Raw genomic sequence first — 6000 nt, forward strand, 5'->3', positions numbered from 1 at the left:
AAATCCATCTTGATTTGCAAACAGAAATTCACAGTAAGACCATTTTCAGTTTTTTAGGGATGCCCATTGAGGAAGTAAGGAATCTGAGAAGCGGTCTCAGAATTACTTGCTCTGTAGCACACTTCTCAGGTGACATGTTTAGGTCAGGCTTGTCCAGAAAGCCTTTCTTAGAAAACTAGAAGATTTAACTTCTAGGATGGTGGTGGGTAGAACACGTTTGTATGCATTATAAAGAAGCCCCCCACCTTCAGCCAACTTTAGAGTTCAAAAGAAGACAATTAGAAAAGAGATAGTAATGAAGATGTAAAGGGTTTAAGGCTGTTAAGAATATGTATACACTAGGAATGGAGAGAAATTCAATTCAGTTCACATTTCAAGGCAAATCTATGCAATCCGCACTTTCTAAAACGATATGAGAACCAAAACACAACCATCCTTTGAAATTTGCACTTTTCTGAATTTTGCAATGCAGTTCTCCAGCCAAGTAATGTGTACAAAAATGCAATACTGGGGTAAAGTGTGCATACAGAAATTGGGGTAAATAGAAATATATGGGGAAATTTGCAAGAATGTATATATTAGGGAAAGTTGCATGTATATTAACACGTTTGCACTAAAATGATGAATTTTCATGAGGACTTTAAAAACCAAAGCACATACACACCCCTCAAAGTAGAGGGTAGCACAATCTTGTCTATCGGATGATATGCAGAATGCAGGTAACAAATTGCAGGCATATACAATGGACATCCTTTTCCCATTGATTTAAACTGCTCATTTCCTCTTCCCACCTCCCATCTCTGTTTTCACTTCTGCCTTTCCCTGTATTTCCTTCCTCACCCATTCCCCTCCCTTCTTGATGATGGTGTCCTGCCCAAGGCTGCTGAAGTCAGATTCGGCAAGAAGGTGTGCTTTTGTTTAATAGATTTAAAAGAAACTGTCAGTTCAGGATACTTCATAAATCATAGGTTACACAGGATTCTGCAACTCTACTCAATAGTACTAGGCATGACTACACAGAGCTAAGACATTGTCACAACAATTGGACATGCTGCCTTACGTAAGCATGGGTGGGTTCCTCTACTTATGTGAGGAAGATGTCACTGAACGGGAACACACATGCAAGCACTCCTCCTCTGTGGGAAGCCTTTGAGGCTGTTGGTGTAATTGCCTCCATGTCAAAGGTGAGGGTGGTGGAGACACTTCTGCCAAGTCCTCCTACCTGGAGGAGGTGTGCACAGTGGCAGCACCAGTATAGACAAAGGAGGGGGTAGAAGGGCAGTCTTGATCAGGCAATGTCTTGTCAGTGTCAGTGTCAATAGAGCTGTGGCCTTTGGCTTCATCAACCCCAGATTGCAAGACACCAATCCCAGTCCTCCAATTCCCAGTCTGTCTCCTCCCCTTCTTCATCATAGCTCCACGGACATTCTACAGGACTAATGACAGACAGTCCCTTACATTACCTTTCCTTTTTTTCCCTTCAGAGCCTTTGCCTCCTCCCCCACCCCGCAGATATTGGCAAGGTTAGGAGCGCTTTTTTAAAAATTATCCTGAGATACACTATTTGGGGGGAGAGGTTTGAAGGTAGGGGAGTTGGTTGGCCCAGAGATTGGGGGAGAAGTACATTGGCTGGCTAAATGGGAGCTTAAAATGAGTTTTCTGAAATTGGGTTTAAAGGAGTATTTTTTGTGTTTTGGGGCTCAGACCCCGCCTCGTACTGAGATTTTTTTACAGTTATTAATTCGATTTCATACTTGCTCTTCATCATGAGGTCCTGGGGGTTGGAGATTATAATTTAAAAATACAGTATTAAAAACAGTTAAAACATTACAATCAAGATAATAGAGTGGGCCCTGAACTATATCTCTTAGATACCAAAGGCCAGGGTAAAGAGGTGCATCTTCAGCATTTGACTGACACTGTCATGGGCCCGGCAGAATGGGGGTGGAGCGGTGAGTTGGCAGAGGAGGAGGAGGACTTTGAATAGACTGACGCTTCCCATGTTGATCCGTTGGTCGTGCAAAACTTTGAGAACTCTCTCACTATGGACAGTGACAGTTCCGCCCCTGAAGCTCTGGTTACCTATGAGGAGGCCCAGCCCAGTCAGGCAGTCACCTGAAGCACTTCCTCTACCCACCCCCCTCTGCTGTCTCCCCAGTGCATCACGCCTCCCTCTGACGAGGTAGTCCTACTGAGGCAAAGCGGCCGCCCAAGCCTCTCTCAGCACCGGTGTCTGCAAGAACGCACACCAACAGCTCCCCTGAGGTGGAGCTCTCATGTGCGCACACTCTCCCAACAGTGACACTCAGTTCACATAAGTAGGGTGCCCACACAACCTTACTTAAGCAGGGCAAGGAAACGAGACTAGTTGCTGCGACAATGACTTAATGCTTTGTAGTCGTGTCTCGTCAAGCCTAACAATGATGCTGAACCCTGTGTAACCCGTAAGCTGATTCATGAAGCGCTCTGAACTGAAATCTCTCAATAAACCTGTTAAAAGCACAGCTCCTCATTTGTGACTGACTTCAGGGTGTTTGGGCATGACAGACACTCTGTAATGAAAGTGCCAGATGGCCCTCTGTGGTTCTTCAGCAATCTATTTGCCTCTCAACTTCACAAGTTTGCCTTCTGTGAAATAGTTGTTTTTTGTGACTGGCCACACCCACCATGGCAGCCATTTTGTGTATGCGCATGCCCCTCATGGCAGCTGTTTTTTGACACCACCCATCCAAATGTGTCCACAGGAACAAAAAGGTTGAGGGCCCCTTGCATAAGCTTTTATGAATTACAGTCCACTTCATCAGATGCATGGAGTGTTATCCTCAGTGTAATATATATATATATATATATATATATATATATATATATATATATATACATGGTTGGGGAAAATTCTTTTTAAAAAAAGGTCAGAAGGAAATTAAATGCAGAAAAGCACAGAAGTAATAATTATGTTGTTAACAGTCGTCATTCATAAAAAAATGTAATTGGTAGCACAGACATTCTAGCAGTGGTAAGCCAACCCATATAGTGTGATAAAAATCCGTTGTCCCAAATCAGCCGTATTTTAGGGGAACTTTTTTTTAAAAATTCCCATGAAAGATACTGCTTCCGGCAGGTGTGTATTATGTTCCCCGTGCCAGTCTTAATGGATTATAATAGCAACATTGATTCATTGTAGTGACTAACAGCTGTAACATAGGTGTGCCCCTAATCTAATTGAAAGCAGTGGGTTTAGGCACATCTAACTGCCCAAAGTTGAGTCATTGTTTTGGAGTTTACAAAGCTGGAACATTCTGGCTATCTGCATTCTGGGACGATCGAGAAGAGATCCTGGCCCTCCTCATGTACTTGAAGAGTGCTATCATATCTCCCCTCAGTCTCTTCTCCTCTCCAGGCTAAACATGCCCAGTTCTTGTTATCATTGTGATATCTGCTACAGTTCTTCTGTAATCATGCCTTTGGAAACCAAGGGACAACCAACCTATTAAGCTGGGAGATCTATTTATTAGGCTAACATCTCTTGGTATAAGCAGAACTGAACCATCACAGGTGTCTCTGGGTATTTAATGGAGACTCCTAGAAATGTGAACTTCAACTTTCTCCTCAGTGACTTGGTCTCAAATATTTGATGCTTGTCTCTGAGAACTGCTTACATGTCCACTGTATCTCTGCAAGGGAGGAGAATGGGAGAAAATCAGAACAAGCAGAGGCCATATATCCTTTTCCCCAGCATAGAACCAGGATAAGACACTATTCAGTTTGAGCTGCCACTATCAGCACCCCAACTCTCACCAGCAGAGGGCAGCTGTTGCACAAGTCAGTGTGTGGGAATTTTCTCCAAAGCTTTGAAAATGTAAGCATTTGTTCAGCCACTGGTGATATCCTTTGACATCACAACCTCTAGTTGCTTAGGGTAGACTATGGGCTTATCCACATGGGAGCATTTCTTTGTAGCCAATACACTGCTTTTACCATCGTAACAGATTTGCAAGGTCCACACTTCGTGCCCAATGGTAGCTTCAAATCTGTTGCTTTCCAGTCACACAAGTAGGTGTTCCTCTGGGAAGGATTTGTGTCATTTCCTTGTGGCCCCGCCTTCTAATTTTACATTTTTACTCCCTCCAGTTGCTCAGTTGGTGGGCATGTGCAAATACTTTTGATCTGCGCAGTATTTGCACTCCCTCCTGCCCCCCCACTTCCTAAAGTTTGGCAGTTGAAAAGAAGTGGGGTCATCTGCCCCCTTTCTCTGCTCCCCCTTGCTTTTTCTGAGTTAATTTTTCTCCGCTGGAAAAACAAATTAATATAATATCGATATATTTTTTTAAAATATATCAATATCACTATTTTCTGAAAATATCAATAGTGGTATTGATATTTTGAGGTGACTTTTTTAAAAAAATCGCTTCAGATTTTTTAGGAAACAAGAGTGAAGGAGGGTTGCTCGGGGAGAAAGGGAGGAAAGAAGGGAAGGCTGCAGCAAACTGAAGTGGGGAGGATAGAGCAGTCAGAAGTTGCTAGATAAACCACCAGAAACAAAATGGAATTCATGGGACAAAGGTGAATGTCACATCTGTTGTTCTGCTCACTGTTGAATCTGGCCCATCTACCACTGGCATCCTGGAAGGCTGTTCACAAGAGGATGTGGCCCTCAAGTTGAAAAAGGTTCTGTACCCCTGGTCTACCCTTGACCGTCTGTGGCTCTCTGGGGCATCAGGGAGAAGTCTTGTCCTGCTCTACCAGAGATGCTGGGGGTTGAACCTGGGACTGTCTGCATGCAAGGCAAATACTCTTGCACTGAGGTAAGGGCCCTTACCCTCTGGAAAACAGACATAATAGAGCCAATAAATATGAATGAGTTAAATGTCTTAGGAGAGACCTGCGAAAGTTTTCAGATGTGTTTTGCAATAGTTGGTGAACAGCCCAAAAAGGTGGGAGGAGAGCTTGCCAGATTAAGTGCCACCTAATGCATGGACCAGCCCTCCTTTGACATTTCTTATTATTAATTCATTAATCACCTTCTACACAATTGTCTCAAGGTGATGTTCAATAAAAAAACAGTGAAAACACAGAGAAAAATCAGATATATTTCAAACAAAACAAAATATCCATGGCAGAGATTTGTCCAGCTGGAAAAGCCTCTTGGAACAAAAATGTCTTCAGTTGTTTCCAGAAAATGCAGATAGCGGGCAATCTATTATTTTTCTGCAAATTAAAGTTGCTTTCAAGACATTAATTTTCTGCAAATTAAAGATGCTTTCAAGAGCTACATGACTTATGCTGAATTAGACCATCAGTCATCTAGTTCAGTATTGTCTACAGCGACTGTACAGAGGTTTAAGGCAGGAGTCCCTTTCAACCCCACCTGGAGATGCCAGGGATTGAACCTGGGGCCTTCTGCATGCAAGGCAGATGCTCTACCACTGAGCTACGGCCCTTTCCCAGAACCACTATGGTCCAGCAGAAAGGAAACTGGGCAGGTTTCCCCCCTTCCCCATGCGATATTATTCAATCTTTCAGTGAAGGGTATAATATCCAAGCCATGCCCAGCCCTTAACTCTTAAAAGAAACATACTTAATGCAATAATGAAGTATGACCCAATGTTTTTCAGCTATCACAGGACAGATGGATTTGTAAAAAGTCCCTGGCTATCAGCACTCTGTTTGAAGTTTTTCCAAAGCCACCTGACATCCTCCCCCTCGGATACCAACTACCTCTTTTGTGGATAACAAAGCAGTAATTGAAAGGAAGTTGCGTTATCAGACTCACTAAATCTTAATAGCTCAGTCATGGTTTCTAGAAAGAATACCTATGAAACCAATTAGAATAATTCTGACTCATATGGCCTTTTATAGAGAGAAAGAGAAGGCTGTGTTGTATTTTTAGACCTCTATTAACTGCTAGTCATGATGACTTAGTTAGTGGTACCATACTGAGCCAAGTTCAAGATTCTTCTGTTTACAAAGCATTGATCAACTTCCGTCCAGGGTATCTTAGGG

At 42.9% G+C, this 6000-nt stretch overlaps 1 non-coding gene across 1 annotated transcript; it reads right to left on the minus strand.

Annotated features, from left to right (window-relative positions):
- Positions 1–5366: 5366 nt before the first annotated feature.
- On the minus strand, positions 5367–5435 carry TRNAA-UGC (transfer RNA alanine (anticodon UGC)). The gene has a single exon. It is a non-coding gene; the product is annotated as a tRNA-Ala (tRNA).
- Between the last annotated feature and the right edge of the window lie 565 nt (positions 5436–6000).

The sequence above is a fragment of the Rhineura floridana genome, chromosome 6 (genome assembly GCF_030035675.1).
Source record: "Rhineura floridana isolate rRhiFlo1 chromosome 6, rRhiFlo1.hap2, whole genome shotgun sequence".
In the NCBI taxonomy this organism is placed as follows: domain Eukaryota; kingdom Metazoa; phylum Chordata; class Lepidosauria; order Squamata; family Rhineuridae; genus Rhineura; species Rhineura floridana.